The sequence below is a fragment of the Eptesicus fuscus genome, chromosome 14 (assembly GCF_027574615.1).
Source record: "Eptesicus fuscus isolate TK198812 chromosome 14, DD_ASM_mEF_20220401, whole genome shotgun sequence".
Classification (NCBI taxonomy): Eukaryota; Metazoa; Chordata; class Mammalia; order Chiroptera; family Vespertilionidae; genus Eptesicus; species Eptesicus fuscus.
Window position 1 is genome coordinate 41,908,804 of NC_072486.1, and position 19,568 is coordinate 41,928,371.

The 19,568-nt window shown below is 42.7% G+C and overlaps 1 pseudogene; it reads left to right on the forward strand.

Moving 5' to 3' along the window:
- The first annotated feature begins 12,648 nt into the window (after positions 1 to 12,648).
- Positions 12,649 to 13,171, forward strand: LOC103294950 (glyceraldehyde-3-phosphate dehydrogenase-like; annotated as a pseudogene).
- Positions 13,172 to 19,568: the final 6,397 nt, after the last annotated feature.

Genomic DNA, 19,568 nt, shown 5'->3' on the forward strand with positions numbered 1-19,568 from the left:
ATGATCTCACTCATTTGTGGGATATAATGATCAACATAAACTGATGAACAAAAATAGAGCCAGAGACACAGAAGCATCGAACAGACCATCCAACCTAAGAGAGAAGGCAAGGGAGGAGGGGAGAGATCAACCAAAGTACTTTACCAGTATGTATGCATATGAGCATAACCAATGGACATAGACAGTAGGGGGTGGTGAGGGCATGTGCTGGGGGGTGAGAGCAGCCAGGTAGAGGTCAATGGGGGAAAAAGGAGACTTATGTAATACTTTAAACAATAAAGAATTTAATTTTTTTTAAAAAGAGTATAAATCAGCCCAGCTGGTGTGGCTCAATGGTTGAGTGTCAACTTATGAACAAGGAGGTCATAGTTTGACTCCCAGTCAGGACACATGCCTGGGTTTCAGGCTCTACTCTCAGTAGGGGCATGCATGAGGCAGCCGATCAATGATTCTCATCACTAATTTTCAATCTCACCCTCTCCCTTCCTCTCTGAAATCAATTTTTTTTAAAGAGTATAAAGCAATTCTGGGATTTTTTAAAATGGAAATTGCTGCACTAAATTGATAGGAAGTAAAAATCTATGCCTAAATTAGTCTAGGAACTCTTTCAATACATATAAAATAAAAAGAATAAGTTATAAAGCATTACTTCAGAGTTCACTTGTCATACTATTTCCTTTCTTGTGGAGCATAAAATAATGGTGCATCTTACAATCTAGTGGATTTTTAGATTCATTGAGAAATGAAACATATGCCCAGAAAACCTATAAATAATTACACCAAAGATACCTCACAATCCTACATATGCAATTACATATTCATTTTAGAAAAGAATTTACCTCATGACTCCTTAATCACTAGCTTTTCTAGTGCATTTAACATGCACTCCTCGCTACAAATATTCTATTTACACTTACACATCCATATCCGATTCACATTGTTAAGTTCAAATTTATGCAGAGATCTTTACTTGGCTTTTTTTTTTTTTTTTTTTTCATCCTAACGGGACTTCACTTCCTCTGGAAAGAGCTGCAGCCTACCTGGTGGTCGCACTGAGACGTTTAACCCAGAGTCACCTTCACCGAGGCTCAGGCCATCCCTGACCTCAGGCCAAGCCTGGAGGAACACTCTGCCACTGATGTGTGATGCAATCCTAGGAGTTTCTATTAAAACAAGAATTTAAATAAAATAGATCAGCAGTTTCATGGTACTTGGGACTCAACCACAAAAGAAAGTGGTTTTGTAGGGAAATGTTTACAATAGCACATACTTACTAAGTTTACAATTGTATCTACATACTTGGCTTTCTCATTAATGCAGACATTAAATATACCTAAAAATGATTGGCATATATACTGTGTGTTGTGTGTATATATGGCATACACACAAATTATTAGTAAGCAAGAATCAACTTCATAGTTAATTTTTTTCACATCTGTGGGCAATCTTACCTAATAAGTTACTCTTAAGATTTTCACAAATTAGTAAGTATAAAACAAGATATATAAATTTAGTGGGATGAGGGCATGCGACAGGGGGTAGGGGAGGCTGGGGGAAGGTCAATGGGGGAGAAAAAAGGAGATATATGTACTAATATATGTAATATTTTAAACAATAAAAAAAGAAAAAAAGATATATAAATTTAAGAGTTGGGGGGGTGGTCAGGAAATTGGCTACTCAGATCACAAGTCAAAGAATGACTAGGAGATTTGGGTTTTTTTTCACTATTCCCATGATTTGACACATACTAACTGAAAATATTCACTTTATATCACAATCAAATTTACCTCAGCTCTATTAAAGAGTATAAAGAACCATGTCTATCCTGAAACGGCAGTCAAAATATTAAGCCCTGGTGCCATTAAATTAAAAAAAAAATCTGATTGTCCTCCATTCTTGACAAACTTAATAATAACAGTTTCTAACTTTTTTCGAACACACAGAGAAGAGAAGAGTGCCGGTGCAATGAAACGGTACCAAACCTTACTGCCACGCTGACAGCACAGGCAGCTGAGCTTATCCACTGGAGAGCCAGGAAAGGCCTTCTGAGCCGCCTCTTCCCCGGCCTCACCTTCAGGACTAAAATCCCAAGACTAGAGACTGGTTTGCTTAACAGTAAAAACAATCCCCCTGAGGGAGAGAAAATATTTGAAGCCTTTTGTTATGTATTAACTAATAGAATTAAGTTTATTAGCCTCTTCCCACAGATCACGAGGGGCCTGGAAATCTTTGGAAGGGTGCTTGTGCTCCCTCTAACTGGATATAGCCTGAGCAGTTTCATTCTGGGGTCCTGTGGCCTCCCTGGGTACTTCCAGAAAGCTGAGCCTGGGCCATTATCGTCTACTCACCTCTGTCACGCTTCTCACCAAACACTGGGGTTGAGGAGGAATGGGAAGTTGTATTTTTAGTCTTGGGTAAAGTCTTTTCTGCTATTACTTCTGACCTAAATAAGTTGTATTTTTCATAATCCACTTCACAATCCATTGATAAAGTTATGGGAACAAAATCAAGAATTTTTTGTTCTCTTATTTTCTATATACCAATGAGCACAAAACAAAAATTCATGATAACATGCCCTCTGACATCATAATTCTTCCATAACGTGACTACTATGAACCCAAGTCCTCCATCCAGCTCCCATTCTCAAACAAGGTTAGGTTAATCATGATAACTTCCCAGGAAGAGTGGGGTAATGAAATAAAAGGAAGGAAGAGAAAGACTGAACGGGAAGCCCGGCCGGCGTGGTTCAGTGGTTGAGCATCAACCTATGAACTAGGAGGTCACGGTTCAATTCCCAGTCAGGGCACATGCCTGGGTTACAGGGTTGATCCCTAGTGTGGGGCATGCAGGAGGTAGGAGGCAGCCGATCAATGATAATCTCTCATCATTGATGTTTCTCTCTCTATATCCCTCTTCTTTCCTCTCTGAAATCAATGAAAATATATATTTTTAAAAAGACTAAATGGGAAGATGATGGCAGGCAATGTCAGATCAGAGAGCAGGGAGGAGGGTAGATTTCTGCCAACAAACCTGGAAATTTCTGCAATTCCCATTATAGTACTAGGAGTCCTATTCGGGTACAGGACTCAGATTGATCCCGTATATGTAAGCTGTAGTGAACCCTACCTTCAGGATAATCCAGGCAGACCTGTGGAATTCCTGGACAGTTAGCTATGCAGACTCATGCCAGGATTTCACTACTCATAAAATAACTCAATCCCACAGTTTCTATTTAATATTTTAGATCCTGCTCTTCCCATTCTTTATGGTAGATAGCTACTATTGATATTACTGTACATGCTTAATGTGGAAAAGGAAATTTTAAAAATACAGGAATAAAATAATTATGTTTTTATCTCAACAAATATCCTGTAGCAAGAGGATAGTATTAGGTAGTATTAGGTCATCCAGGTATGACATCCTGGCAACCTGGACTGTGTTATGGCTGTGGGGCAGAGTGAAGTGAGTGTATTCTGAGCATTGTTTTAAAGTTAGAATCAACAGAGCACGAGGTTGGTTGGATGCAGCTTGTGAGAAAGGTCAAAGAGAACCCCCAGGTTTCTGACTTGTGCATCTGGGCAGATGGTGGTGGCATTTACTGAAATAGGGAGCACAGGAAGAAGGGGGATTTGAGCAGGGGCAGTGATGTGTTCAGCTTTGGACCATTGGTTGTTAGATGCCTGTGGGATATCTCCGCAGATGTGAAGGACACAGCTGCAGATCAGAAGAGAAAGCAGCCAGCTGTGCCAGAGTGACAAACTGTGCAGCTCATTGTTCTCTGCAGCCGGGGGTTGTGTGTGGGGGTGGCTCTTAAAGAAGGGCTGCCTGATTGGTAATCAAGTACATTAGAGTGGGGGCATAGCTCTCCGTCAGAGTGGCTGCAGGCCATTAACACACTGCAGCACTTTTCACTTACATTGCTCTCAAATAGCACATCCAGAAAGTTAAATGCCAATTTCACATCCATTAGCATCTGCAATCAAAACTTGTCTTTCAATAACATGTAGAGCAAAACAACATGGCATGTAGAGGTACACAAGTGATGATTCCAGGCTAAGTGATGCTATTCATGAATCTCACAGGGTGTCTCCTTGTCGTTGCTCATTAACCAACCTGCCTTGCTCTAAACCATACACTCAATAGAGTTTGTGTCACCTTCCAGGAGAAATCACAGAAATAATTTAGTATGATGCTGATTAACGAACTCTGTGAAATGTATTGTCTATCATATCAACAGCAATTACCCCCACTTGACACATTGCCTGACAAAAAGATCTCCTTTTTTCCTGAAATTAAAACCCAATGTAAGCTGAAAAATAATTTAATCACCTCTAGAGGGCAGGGATACCAATATTTCAGTGTTGCAAACCAATCTAAGCTAATTTGAACAATCAAAACATTGTCAGGTTAAAAGTAAGGAAGGCTGTCACCTCCACAAACCCACTACCGGGTGGATGTTACAGTAGAAATCTTAGAACAAATCTTGCCATGTATAGGAATTTAGGAGTAATCAGGAACAAAGCCTGGTTACTCTAAGAGAATTCCCTGCTCTCTGTCCTAGACACTATACTCCAGCAATCACCTTGCAAGAAGAGTTCCCTCTGAGGCAGATGAATGATATTCTGAAAGCAAACTCAGCAGAACTTCTAGTTTTATTAGGTGGCACTAGGTGGTCTGGTCCTTCACTAAGCAGAGAACGCAGAACCAAATGGAGTTCGAGACCTTGTTCCTAGTTCAAAATATGTGTTGTTGCTGTGCCTGCTGATTCTTATGGTTTATTTACTCAAGGGAGGTAGGGTCCACCAACTCTTTCTAGTTTATCACATATTTTAAAAACTATAAATTTCATCAATGAAATATTATTGTATACTAGAGGCCTGGTGCATAGATTCGTGCACCGGTGGGGTCTCTCGGCCTGGCCTGTGCCCTCTCACAATCCAGGACCCCTCAGGGGATGTCAGACTGCTGGTTTCAGCCCAATCCCCCAGGCCAGGCTAAGGGGCTCCACCCATGCACCAGGCCTCTAGTATGCATATAAGATCTTTGATTAATCTCTTCCTGCCCTTTTCCCTCCCCTCTTCCCTCTGAGATTTATCAGTATGTTTCATGTTTCCATGCCTGTGCATTGAGCATCTGCCTCTGGTGGTCAGTGCGCATCATAGCTACTGGTCGAACAGTCAAACCGTCGAACAGTCGAACAGTCGCTTAGGCTTTTATATATATATAGATTATTGCATATTATTAGTATAACATCCTTTATACCAGTAATTAACAAGCAGACTTAGATGCCTATATTTACAACACTAGTGTTCACCTCTTTGGAATGTGGATTTTTAGTAAGAGGGCTTAAATGCTGATTAACCAACCAATTCTGCCTAGAAGATGTATTCCTGGTTAAAGCATCTCAAAATGTTAGTTTAAGGCCCCTAGGACTTAGCTTACTGTTAAATTATGCCCATGTGTAACACATACTAAAGTAGTTTAATGCAGAAATCACATATAGACAATATGACATTCAGGTTCTTATTTTTGTTGTTGCTTTGATGTTAAAAACAAAAGCAAAAATCTCACAACAAGGGCTATTTCAATTATCTTTTACCATGTAACAAACCATCTCAAAACTTAATGGTATTGAATATAAAGCATGGCAACTATAGTTCATAATACTGTATATATAGCTGAAAGTTTCTAAAGACATAGATCTTAAACATTCTCACCACAAAAAGAAATGGTAATTATGTGATGTTGTAGTTGTGTAAGCTATCAGCTGTGGAGAAAATAATTTGCAATATATAAGTGTATCAAAGCAACATGTTGTACACATAAACAGTATAAACAACGTTATATGTTAATTATGTCTCAGTAGAAAACACATAATGGATCAATACAATGGACCAATAATCATCATTTGCTTTGTCCACAGGTTCACAGTTTGGTCATGGCTAGTTGGGGACAGCAACTCCTCTCTGGTTCAACTCCCCTCTGGGGCCTGGACCCATGGGAAGGCTCCTGACAAACCTGTCTGGTATCTGGACTGGAATGACTCAAATAGGGGTCAGCTGGAACTGTCCATCTGAACATGGCCCCTCCGTGGGTTCTGGACTTCTGACAGAATGGTGGCTGGGTTCCCAGAGGAGACATGCCCGAGAGAACCAAAGAGCATGGCCTTTGAGTCTTAGGTTCGGAAATCACACAGCCTCACTTCCCCAATGTTCTATGGCGAGAAGCGAGTTGCAAGCCACCTGGGGGTTCAAGGGAGGGAAGTTAGGCTTAGACCCCACCTCTAGCAGGGCCGTGGCAGATCACACTGCAGGTGAGTAGTGGAGATGGGAGATGTCATTATGGCCATCTTTGAAAAAACAATATATGATCACTGGTTTCTTATCCTCAAAGAACTCATAATTTAGTTGTGGAAGCAGAAAAATAAATGAATAATCACAATACAATACAAAATGGCAGCAGATTAGGGATCGGCAAACTATGCCTTGCTCCTGTTTCTGTAAACAAATTTCCTGGAACACAGTCATGCTCATTCATTACGTGTTGTCTGTGACTGCCTTCACGCTACAGCGGCAGAGCTGAGTAGTTGCGACAGATTCCATATGGCCCACAAAGCCTAAAATATTTACTTTCTGGTCCATTAGAGAAAATGTTTACTAACCCCTGCAATAGATTCTAGTTAAAAAAAAAATGTTTGGGAGTATTGAGGATGGGAAAAAAGTAAATTTTTGTGGTATTTCAAAGGAGATGTCACAAAAAAAAGTAAAATTTAGACTGAATGTTATTCAATGACTCAATCCTATTTGCCTTGTTTGAGAAAAAAATTAAGGCAGTTTACAAGGATATGGAAAGAATATCTAATGATCACCCAGCAGTGGCATTCAGAAAGAGATATTCCAGGCAAAAGGAACAACAAGAAAACATGTCTAAGGAAATGAAAAGTGCGGTACGTTCAGAGAACTTTGAGGAGTTCAGTGTACTGGACCATGTGGTGGACACTGCAGGGTGTGAAAGGAATGAGAGGCCATATGAGACCAAGAAATGTGAAGTCTGAAGCATGGAGCCAGAAAACTCTTGGGAGAGCAGTGATGGAGACTGGAGCGAGGCACTGAGAATGCAGAAGCAGGGTTAGGACCAGACACTCCATTCCCTCACTTACTTAGATGTCTTTTCATTTGTGACCTCGTCAGAAATGTCTTCTCTAGTCAATGCATCTAGAATGGCAACTCCCTTCTTTTACTCTTTGTTCCCTTACCCTGCTTCATTTTTCCTCTTAGTACTAATACCGGCTACTATTATGTATTTATTTGTCCATTGCCTACTTTCCCCTATTAGATATAAGTTCTAAGAGGATGGACTTTGTTTTGTTCATTGCCATTACCGCAGTGCCTGCCCCAGAATACAGTCATTTTCTGAATGAATAAATGTATGAATGAATGCATGAATGAATGAATGAAAAAATGAATAGAAAAATGTCAGAAGCATGAACAGACTGTTGAACCTCAGAGGGAAGGCAGGGGAGGGTGGGTGGGAAGAGATCAACCAATGAACTTGTATGCATATATGCATAACCCATGGACACAGACTATGGGGTGGTGAGGGCCTGGGAGGTGGGAAGGAGGACAGGAGTGGGTTGGAAGAGGTTAATGGTGTGTGGGGGGGAGAGGAGCTATGTAATACTTTCAACAATAAAGATTAAAAGGAAAATAAATAACTTTAAAAAAGAAAAATGTCAAAAAGCAGTGTCCACAATTCAGAGACGAACTGGATATGGGAGGTGGGAAGGGGAAAGCACTGAGAATCACTCAGTTGGCTGAGTAGAGGTTGATGCCATCAACCAAGAGAAGGAGAACAAGTTTGGTGGAGAATGAGGCACTCGGTGGGAAGACTGCAAATTTGCTTTTAGACATATTGAGTTCAAGCTGCCTGTTCAGTAGGCAGCTGGGAATATGGATACGAACTTTAGGAGAAAAGAATTGGGTGTGTAGATTTGAAATCAGGTGAGTATCGGTGATAATTAATACCCTGAAAGGATGTGAGATTAAAAAAAAAAAGAAGAAGAAGAAGCATAAAGTAAGAAGAGAGCTGGTGACTGTACCTAGGAAGAGAAAACACTCTTTAAGGGACTGGCAGAGAAAAAGGAATCAAGGAGACTTGGGAGAGAGTCAGAGAAGAAGAGAAACAGAAGAGCTGGTGCCAAGAGAACCAAGACAGTATATAGTAGTCCTCCCTTATCCACGGGACATGTTCCAAGATTTCCAGTGGGTACCTGAAACCATGGATAGTAACAAACCCTACATATGCTGTATTTTCCCCTTTACACACATACCTATTATAAAATTTAATTTATAAATTAGGCACAATAAGAGATTAATAACAAGAACTAATAGAACAATTGTGACAATATACTCTAATAAAATGTGGTCTCACTCTCTCAGAATAGCTTATTGTACGGTACTCACCTTTTCACTTAAAGAAAGCACTTTATGATTTCTCTTTGGCAGATTCAAATTGCTAGCATCACTCCTCTTGCACTTTGGGACCGTTATTAAGTAAAATAAGGGTTACTTGAACACAAGCCCTGTGATGCCACAACAGTCAATCTGATAACCAAGATGGTGACTACGAAGTGCCTAACAGGTGGAGAATGCCAACAGCCTGGAGACAGTGGACAAAGGGACGATGATTCATGTCCCGGGCAGGATGGAGCAGGATATGTTGAGATTTCATCACGCAATCAGTACAGCTCACAATTTAAAATTTATGAATTGCTTATTTCTGGATTTTCCATTTAATATTTTCTGACCATGATGGACCTCAGGTAACTGAAACCATGAAAAGTTTAACCTGAAAATAAGGGGGGAGGGGAACATACTGTATTTTTCTAGAAAGAACATGACCCATAGATTCAGATCCAGCCGAAGATTTGTGATAGGACTAGTGAGAGACCACAAGAAGTTCCTAAAATGGTCCAACAGCAACTCTTGCTGTTTAACATTGCTTATAATTTATAAAATTTGCTGTAACGTCTATGACTTATTTTCTTTTTAAAAAGTTTCCTGCTGGCTTTAGAGAAAATAATATTCCTAGATCTAAAAACCAAAACTCTTTGTCCACAGCTGACAGCCTCCGTTGTCTCTATGAGCAAATAAGTCCCTGGTAAAGGAGATATTAATCCAAGTCCTTTCCCCCTTGTTTGTGTTCCCTGCCTGTGTTTTCCCCTCTCCCTCTCCCAGTCCAACTGGTTCCATGTGTCTTTTCCTCAGAACAGGCGTGTGGCTGGACCTCCAGGTTCAGTGTGAGAAGAATGTGGTTTGAGGAGAGCGGTATTTCCCCAGACCGCAAGGATCTGTCCTCCCAGAAGCTGCAAGGAAATCACTCTGCCTCTTGGCACTACCCCGGCAGGGTACGTCTCAGGGAGGCTGCCTCTTTGCCAGAGTCCCTCTTTTCCAGGAAATAGCTGAGGGATGAACCCAAAGGGACGATGCAGATTGTGAGGGCGGGTGAGCTGGGAGGGTGAGGGGAGGAGGCCAGGCTCGGTGGCTTGCTTCCCTGTCTGGAATGGCTACTGTCAGGCAACCAAGGTCCCTGGGTTCCGCTATAGCGCGTACTGCCCACTCCTGCAGCAATGCTCACTGTATCTCTCTGCTCCTCCAGGATGAAGGGGGTGCCCGCAGCAACCCGATTCCTCCCCCTCTCTGGGCTGAGACTCACAGTGAGCTGTGGGCTTCCAGCTCCAGGCTGCGTCCCTGGCCCTGGCCCAGCTCTTTTCCCTTCCCACCTCCCCGGGTCACTCCCACTTGCCCACCTTCAGGTGATTCCATGCATGGATCTCTCAGACATGTTAGTGCGTTGAGCAGGGAATCCTTTTGTTGAATTATAGCTGTTCAATTGTTGAAACTTCAAGTGGAGAGACCCAGGGGACTTCCCATGCCACCATTCCTCTGATGTTACTCCAATAAATAAATATATAAATATTTTTTATTTCTTTGAATGACTAAGTTTTTCTTCATTTTCTGCCCCTAACTATAGTTGTTTCCTAAAATTCAGTTTTTATTCTTCAGTCCTTTACTACACCCATCCTTATCCCCTTTAGGTCTCTGTTCTCCTACAATTTCTAACTGGTCTTACAGTTTATGTTTTCTTTGAGTAGGGTGGTTATACAGAACATTAACATATGTAGTTATATACCAATAAAATAACATATTATTTTGAAAAAGCATTTTGAAAGAGAATACCTGAGCCTTATCTAAGGATTAGGTTGGGCAGAGTATAGTTCAGATTCAAGAAAACACTAACTCAGGCTATTCTGGTTAAGATAGCAGAGTAGATGGACACTGTGAAAGCCTCCTCCCACGATCACCTCAAAATTACAACTAAATTACAGAACAATAAACCTGGAGAAACGTCTGAGGACTAGCTGAACAGGAGTCCTAAAACTAAGGATGTGAAGAAGAAGCCACATCGAGGTTAATAGGAGTGTGGTGGTTGAGAAGCAGGAAGGATACCTAAACTGCAGAGGTTCCCCCTGAGGAGTCCAATCCCCACGCCAGGTTCCCCAGACTGGAGCGCCAGTGTCAGGAAGAGGAGCCCACAAAACATCTGGTTGTGAAAATCAGCCAGTATTCCATTCGTTTGGGCGAGACAGAAGGCTGCTAAAAACCCAGGCAACCTCTTAAAGGGCCCATGCACTTACTCTTCCTAGTAGGTACTCACCATGAGCTCCTGCTGAGAGACAGAGGCTCAGAAGCTGCCAGACATACAGGGAGAAACTGAGTTGTGTGGCTTCAGGATGAAGGCTGGAGGGATGGCCACCAGGGTCTCACTGTTGAGCCCTCTGCCAATGCAGGCAGTCACCAGTCAACATCTTTACTGTGTTGAACTCCCCGCCCGACACACACACACACACACACACACACACACACGCACGCACACGCACACACGCACACACGCACACACGCATGGCCAGATCTGAATCTGCATTAGTCTGGTGAACTCCACACTAGGATCCCACCCCACCAAGCGGTACACAGGCCCCAGGCAGCTGCCAGCTGGCCTCAGTGTACACCGTGACTTTGGCAGAGTGGTCTCAGGCTCAGCACTGACACCAAATCTGAAACTGCATTCGCCTGGTAAACACAACTCACCCCACTCACTCTGGTGACTCCCTGAGATGCTGTGTCACCCCACTCACGTACCACCCAAGACTTTCAGCAGCTGAGCCTTACAGGCAACAGCAGATCTTGGGGTGCCTTGTGCCTTTTATTGACTTTCCCCAGGTTCAATTCTGGTGGCAGCCAGCCTCACTTTTTTGCAGGGTGGCCTCTCCCACATGTACCCATGTCCAACGCAGGCAACTACCAACCGCAGATCTCTTTATAGCTCCTAACAGGTAGTCCCTGGCTGGTCACAGGCAGCATCTGACATTGGCCTGCACCGCAACATGGGGAGTGAAATGGCTCCTTTATGGTCCTCCTATTCCCCATCTCTTTCTGCTTCAGTTATTTCTTGCCATGTGAATGTTTTGTATGATTCCATGTTGCCCAAGTTCAAGAGTATTCAAAGGCTTTCTATTGCCTGTGATGTGAAAACCTAACAGAACTGGGGCTTCGGTTTGTTCAACTGTAAAATGACTATACTGGTCTTATGGAGTGGTTTTCCATCGTAAGCAGCCCAAAACATAAACCAGATTAAAGTAGAGCCACTCAGATTAAAGCATGAGAAGGAACCAGATGCTATCACTCCACCACTGCCCGCCCCCTTGCCAGCAGCCTCCACAGATAAATGACTGACCTCAAAGGTTTCTGAGTTTCTTTCTTGGAACTGCAATGTTCTAGAATTTATGGTCTCATTTTTAGAGACTGCTGTGTTAGAGGAACATAAACTGAGACGTGGAACCTTCCATTCCAAGTCCGTTCACTTCTACATTTCAGTTTCTAAAGTTGCAATCTTCAAGTCCACATGGCATCGCACTCCCCATAGCAGCCATCTAACAGTCAATCCTTTGAGTCTGCCATTTGGGGAAGCCACCAAGATTGCATAAATACACATGGAAAAGGAGAGAGGGGAGGAGAGAAGAAAAGAAGAGGTGGAAGAAGAAAGAGGAGAAAGAGGAAAAGAAAAAGCATCAACATCGTCATCATTATCATCATTAACATCACCATCTGGAGCAACATGTACAGCAAAAGAGGAAAGACTCATAACCTACTGTCTCCCATTAATGTTGCTGTCATCTTTATTCACTTATTCATATTGGGGCAGAGGGTATATCACAGTGAATCTTGGCCGTGGTGGCAAATACACTAATACTGCAATTTAAATGTGATAATTAAATTAAATTTTTTAAAATGTGATAATCATAGAATTTTTAAAGCAGAACTAAGGAAACAAAAGGAGAAAAAGATCATCTGGCATTAATCCCAGTTATTTTAATATCATTAAGAGGGAGGCAGTTCTAAGAAAAGCCACACAAAATCCCTGCAGGGAAAGAGGAACAATTTTTATGAGAAAAGAAAAAAGATTATTTTTACTAAAATCTAAAACTCTGAAAATTATACCTCATTTAAAAATTGCTTGAAAAAGAAATTATCTATTATTTTCTGTAATTGTATACCTCAAACAGATAAAATGTTTGCTCTTTCTCTGAGCAAAGTCATCCATTTTAACTTTGGCATCATGGAGGGACTCATGACCACAGTCCATGCCATCACTGCCACCCAGAAGACCATGGATAGCCCCTCTGGAAAGCTGTGGCATGATGACCAAGGGGCTGCCCAGAACATCATTTCTGCTTCTACTGATGCTGCCAAGGCTGTGAGCAAAGTCATCCCTGAGCTGAACGGGAAGCTCACTGGCATTGCCTTCCATGTCCCCACCGCCAATGTGTGGGTTATGGATCTGCCCTGTCACCTGGAGAAAGCTGCCAAATATGATGACAGCAAGAAGGCAGTGAAGCAGGCATCAGAGGGCCCCCTCAAGGGCATCCTGAGCTATACTGAGGACCAGTTGTCTCCTGCGACTTTAACAGTGACACCCACTCCTCCACTTCAATGCTGGGGCTGGCATTGCCTTCAATGACCCCTTTGTCAAGTTCATTTCCTGGTATGACAATGAATTTGACTACAGCAACAGGGTGGTGGACCTCATGGTCCACATGGCCTCCAAAGAGTAAGAGCCCACTGGACCCCCATCCTTAGCAAGAAGAAGAGAAGCCCACAGCTGCTGGGGAGTCCTTGCTCCAAACTGATCCCCCAACACACTGAGGGAGAATCCACTAGTTGGAAACTATCTCCACAGTTTCCATACCAGATCCCCTGAAGAAGGGGAGGGGTTTAGGGAGCCCTACCTTGACATGCATAATCAATAAAGTTCACTGAATCCAGCCCCCCAAAAAAATGTTTTGGTAGGCCTTCACAGTGTGCAATTCTTTAGCTTTTTACTATTTCTCTCCATTCTCTTATGTGTATTCTCTGGAATATTGCTTTGTCTGATTAGAAGAGAATTTCTCAGCAAGTGAAGGAAGAACTGCATTACTATAGAGGAGTTTGGAGTAGTCAGCAGGGAGGACTGCCAGTTTCTGGTTTTGTAAAACCCACTAACCGCCACAGAAACAAGATATAAGCACAATGTCTATGACTGCGTAAGGTTGACAGGCCATATTCTAAGTGTCTCATGATAGAAATAATTCATAACGCATGAAATTAGATATAAAATGGCACTTAAATTTTATCATGCTCATCAGAGCCCTATCATCTCTAACACGTTGTGGCAAACATAATACTAAGGCTTTTGCGGAACTATTTTCGTTTCCCTCTGGACACACAGATAGGCTCATTTCCCAGCCAGCCTTGGAGGACTCAAGGCCCACGGGGAGAGCTGAACCACTAGTTGGAAGGAACTGGATCCTGAATAAATGCTTAAAACAGTGCCACCCCACCCAACCAGTTTGGGACTGTGATATAAGAAAGATATAAATCACTGAAATTTTGTTCTGGTGATTAACACAGTATACCCTGAGGAATACATTAGGACTTCTGCATGTGCCTCAAAGAACTCTGTGACAGGTTAAAACTGAAGGGGCCCTAGCCGGTTTGGCTCAATGGGCACAGCATCAGCCTGCAGACTGAAGGGTCCCAAGTTCAATTCCGGTCAAGGACAGGTACCTCGGTTGCAGGCTCTCAGCTCTGGTCAGGGGTATGCAGGAGGCAACCAACCGATGGGTCTCTCTCACATCGGTGTTTCTCTCTGTCTCTCTCTCTTCCTTCCACTCTCTCTAAAAAAAAATCAATGGAAAAAATATCCTCGGATGAAGATTTAAAAACAAAACAAAAACTGAAGGGGATGGTATGTAATGTATACTTCAATAGAGCTGTTAATCTAAAAAAAGAAAGTCCAGCTCTATAGATGTACTCTAGCTCCATCTTTACTCTCACCCTGTTCCTAATTGTTTAGAAACTGCCACAGAATGCTTCTTGCCTGGGCAAGGGGTGGGGCAGACTCCAGAGGCACTTGCCTTCACTGAGACACATCCTATCTGCAGAAAATTCTCAGGTGAAGGGGCGTAAGAGTTACAAACCTCCAGTTATATATATAAAAAAAGAAAGAAAAGTCATGGAGATGTAATGTACAACATAGGGAAGTCAGTATTATTGTAATAACTTTGTATGGTGACAGATGGTTACAAGACTTATTGTGGTGATCACATGGTAAGGAGTATGTCAAATCACTATGTTGTATGCTGGAAACTAATATAATATTGTATGTCAACTAATTTTTTTTAAAAAAAGAGGACCTATGAAATGGGTATTGCAGCTTTGGAGCAGAAGAAAATTCCTCCTAGGTACAGAGCAAGGTGGGTACAGCCCTAGACCCAAGCCACTGGTCCAGCCCTCCCTCAGAGCCCATTGAGACCCCCACCCGCCACACACACTTCCCCTGGCCCTCGTGGACAGCCTTCCAGGAGGCCCGGGTGCCTCTGGCAAGGTTCCCTCAAGCCACAAAAGAAAGCCCTGCAGGCTGTGGCCTCGCTGCTTCTGGAGCAAGGGAAGAGCTGGGCTCAGGGCCAGCACCCCGTGCCCCTACCTATCTCCACTCAACACTCCTGCGCCCTTTTTCTGACTTGCAGAGGCAGGGAATCCTCTTGGCTCCCTTCCAGTGGGATGTGATTCCTGTCAGACTCTAAGACAAGATCCCAGGGCTTTGGAAAGAACAATGTTCCATGTAAAGACTTAAGAGGCAGCTTCTATTCTGATGTCGCCCCAGGGCCTCAGGACCAAGGCTGTGAGAGCAGGCTCCATTCAAGAGGTCTAAGGTTCCCTCTCTCTTAGGACCCTCTGCAATGCCCTTGAACAGGAAAAATCTCACGGATGAATTCCATCTTTGATTTGGAAACTCACTATTTCAACAGTTTTGTCAGTATTATGGTATGTGTGTAAGAGGTAGATAGAGAGAGGTAGCTGATTAGGTAGCTGTGTAAGTAGATAGTTAGATAAAAATACTTGATAGTCTGCCAATCATTCTAAAAACAAGGTCCCAGAGATGAGTCTGTGTATCGATTATATGGGAGAGTTCTTGATCACAAGCTTGTGGTACAGTCTTTGTTCCTTACATAGTTTATTATAATGCTAATCAAACTGGGTTCCTTCCCACGTTCCACACTGCACACCACTTCCCTTCCAAGTTTCCTATTCTAAGGTTTCAGGAGGCAGCAGATTGCAGGGCTTTGGTTTTGGTGGTTAGATGGGAAAGAAGGGATGCCTGGGTTTGGGTTGATCTGGGCCTTCAGGAGTATCAGCCAATATTCCCACTGCTTCCTGTAAATGCAACTAACTGACTTTCAAAAAAAAAAAAAAAAGAGATATTCCATACAAACGATCCTTTTCACAAATGTTTATTGAGGCCCTTGCCTTGTATGTGGCAAATACCGTGTTAGGCCTTGGGGAATTCAGTGATGAATAGAGCAGTCACTGTCCCCAAGGGCTCACAGGCTGGAGGAGGAGGAAGCGTAAACAGCTAGTCTCCCCTGGGAGAAGGGCTATGACAATGACCACTTACCAGCAGTGGGACCTGGGGCAAGCCACTTGACTTCTTGGTGCCTTACTTTCATCATCTGTAAACGGGCATAATAATAGTGCCCCTCTCCTTGGGATGTTGCAAGGATTAAGTAAATGAATGTATTAAAGTGCTTAGGACAACGTAAGGCACACAGCTAGTGCTATGGGAGAGTTTGCTCTTGGTGGTGGTGGTGACTAATGCAGGAAAGCTTCCCCTAACCCTGTGCTTCCCTAAAGCAGAAAGCCCTCCCAGAGGAGGTTACGCAAAGTGAGTAGAAGAGGGGTTGCTCAAATGGCGGAGGGAGGAGGGAATGGGGGAGCAAGAGGAGAGAAAAGAATAAGGGGAAGAGATGGAGCAGAGGACGCAGCACGTGGTGACACGGAGGTGTGGAGAGCACAGCAACTGTGAGAGCAGAAATCAGTTCAATTCAAACATGGAAGCAATTTGGAGGGTGAGGCTAAGAGTTAAGGATAGACCATATGGAATAGATCATAAAGGGTCTGTTTGTGTCATGCTAAGGAATTTAGATATTTATAAATCAATTTATAGGAAAAACTTTTTTCCAGAAAGTTGTGAAGTGTTTACGCTGCTGTATCAAACAAAGTTTTGTTCTGGTGTCCACCCTTTTCTGCCATCCAGGAACTCAACAGGGAAGATCCCGATGAGCTCAAACCATTCATGTAATTCTTTCCCCTTCCCAGTAATTGGCTGAGAGATAGATGGGCATTGTCCCACTTCTGGCCAGAGATATGAGAGGGCCCAGAAGGCTTCTGCGAAAGTTTTCCTTTCTCTGAAAAAGAAACATACAGGCTGACATGCCTCTTCTCCTCTGAACGTTGTGTTGGTATGTGACACCCGGGATTGCACGTCCTCTAGCATATCCAACACAACAACTTGCATAGAGAATAGTTAGATGAGTTTACTTTTCATTAAAAATGGGAGATTTATGACAACTTCCTGTGAGATAAGTAGGGTAGTTGTTCCCCTTTGGTAGATTAGGAAGCTGAAAGAGATGAATTAGCATATATATTAGGCCCAGAGAATGAGCAGAAGTAAACCCAGGTCTGATGATTGCTAGATATTCTACAGTACCAGGATGCTTCTCTTTCATCAGACCAGATACAGACCAAAAAGCTTCCTAAAGACTGGCATTCATGTCCAGACAACAAAGCGAGGTATGAAGGTCAACCAAACTGTGGGAGTAGATTAAAATGCCTTTTAGTCTTTTTACTCACATTGTATAAGCTGTCTGAGACTGAACTAAAAAAATACATGACAAGATGGATTCTAGTGCTTTTCAAGCTGAGATACACACATGACTTAGACTGCTACCCTAACCAGGAGCAATAACCAATAGTACAGCTTCCCAACCAATGTGCCCCAAAGGGGTTCAGGGCCCTTGGGGATGCAGACATTATCTCGAGCTTTAAGGAGATTCTTCACTTTACCCCAGTGTCATAGTGAGTTCGGCTGCTATAACAAAGTGCCACAGACTGAATGACATATAAACAACAGGAATTTATTTCTCCTAGTTCTGAAGACTGGAAGTCTGAGATCAGGGTACAGGCAAGGTCAGGTTCCAGTGAGGGCCCTCTTCTGGATTGCAGACAGCTACATCTGTACCCTCAGCGTGGCAGGAAGAGGGCCAGGGAGCTCTCTGAGGTCCCTTTTATGAAGACATGAATCTCATTCACGAGGGCTCCACCCTCATGACCTAGTTATCTCCCAAAGGCCCTACTTACTATGCCGTTACATTGGGGGTTAGAATTTCAATATATGAATGGGGGAGGGGGGGCAGTTCATTGCACCCAGTGTGCCATACAAATGTTGTTACTATTTACATGCGCTGAGACATGAAATAAGTTTGGGAAGCACATGCCTATCTTTCCATGTCATGTCTTTTCCTTATCTTCTGTCTTTTACAAACCTTCCATTTCAGTAAATGGATCCATTCACTATTTCTTGAACTGTTTTGTCTGTTTGTTTGTTTGTTTGTTTGTTCACATTTTTGGCTTAAAGACTTTCCCTATTGCCTTAAATCCTGGGTCTCTTCCTGCATAATTTTAAAAAATGTTATTACACCCAAAGTGACCTACTTCAGTAAACCACTGTAGTATGTAACAAATATTATATACTTAAACCACTTGGCCTATCATATTGCACATCTTATTTTTTTTCCATCTATGTGTCTTATCTCTCCAGCTAGACCACAGACAATCTCTCTGAAGGCCATAACAAAGATCCTTTCTCATAGCAAACAATTCATTCTTAATCTGTTTATTGACCATTGACACATCTGTGTTCTTATTTTCTAATCTGTTCCATCTTCTCGTTCCTGTGATAGTTGCATGTGATATAGAAGGTCAGACTATTTAATTGTATTTTTTCCAAATACAGTGTAGTGTATGACTACTTGATGTAAAAACATGGTACTAGATGCATGGAGATTTACAGAAGAGAACAAAAGAAGAAAAGAGAGAAACACATTGATAAAACAGGATACTGATGAGTTCTAGGGGTCTTCTAACCTAAAAACCTGGAGACAAAAGGGGCTCTAATAGTAAAGCATTCCTCTCCATGGAGGAAGTATCCACATAGAGGAAGGAGACACTGGCCATTGTTTCTCCCTTGGAACATTTACTACATGTAGTCAAATTTTCGTGACTATATTAGGATTTGGGGAAGAGCAGGGTACTTTTATTCTCTAATCACCAATAAAGCCTGAAGTATTTGCAAGTTAAGTCATAGAACAGACAACTTTGCATAATTCAACTCAGCTGAGTAGTTCCTAGAGCAGCAAGGAGACCCAAGAGACTAAGTCTAGCATTTCTGAAATAACGTGTGTGTGTGTGTGTGTGTGTGTGTGTGTGTGTGTGTGTGTGGTGTGTGGTGTGTCAGATTGGGACTTGGCTCCTTGGTGTTACTGAGCTGGGGAAAGAATCTGTTGAGGGACAGAATCTATTGACTTGTCTGGAGAACAGAACTGGCCAAGCTCATGGTCCCTCTGTGGTCAGCCCTACTCGCCACAAACTCCCATCCAGCCCACCTACCCCAATTAGCCCCCCCCACATTCTCTGTCTGAAGCACATCTTGGCAAGCTCCTGCAGTGTGATTCTTTGGTCCCTCCTTCAGAACCAAACAAAAGGGCCAGCTTTGAGACTTCTCAAGCTGCGAGCCTCCTAAGGGAGTATTTCTACATAGGAATATATTTTGGGGTGCTAATAAGTTCCCTCTAAATATTGGGGACACAGCCTTTGAATTTAATAGTTTGACTGCTGATGTCAACAATTATAGTATACTTTGTGGAAAGCTGAAACCGGAGGGACTTATGTGAAAGGAGATATATCATATCAATCATTTATCTTGATGTCAGAGTGATTCAGAGAATTTTTCATTATATACCTATGAGGCCAATGCCATCCTACCTGTTGTCCTTGGAGCTCAACTGGAGTCCATGATAACCCAGGTTGGAGGATGAACTCTGGTATAGGAACCCTGGGATGGAGAAAAGAGAA